Consider the following 266-nt stretch of genomic DNA (forward strand, 5'->3'; position numbering starts at 1 on the left):
GAGAGACAGAGAGAGAGAGAGAGAGAGAGAGAGACCGACAGATAGACGGACATAATGATGGCGGTAGCAACTAGCATTTATAAAGCTCTTTGAGGTTTGCAAAGTACTTTACACATGTGACTTAATTAACTCGCAACAGCCCTGTGAGGTAAGCTCACATTGTCTTTCAGTCTCTGTCTCTTTGTGTCTCTCTGTCTGTCTTTGTCTTTCTGTGTCTCTCTGTCTCTGTCACACACACACACACACACACACACACACACACACAC

The 266-nt window shown here is 44.7% G+C and overlaps 1 protein-coding gene across 5 annotated transcripts in view; it reads left to right on the top strand.

The window, feature by feature from the left end:
• TMEM45A (transmembrane protein 45A) overlaps positions 1–266 on the top strand; it is a 90,133-nt gene that overhangs the window by 77,261 nt on the left and 12,606 nt on the right. The gene's annotated exons all lie outside the window — the stretch shown is intronic.

This window comes from Vombatus ursinus, unplaced genomic scaffold (genome assembly GCF_900497805.2).
Source record: "Vombatus ursinus unplaced genomic scaffold, bare-nosed wombat genome assembly UNPS02001419.1, whole genome shotgun sequence".
Classification (NCBI taxonomy): domain Eukaryota; kingdom Metazoa; phylum Chordata; class Mammalia; order Diprotodontia; family Vombatidae; genus Vombatus; species Vombatus ursinus.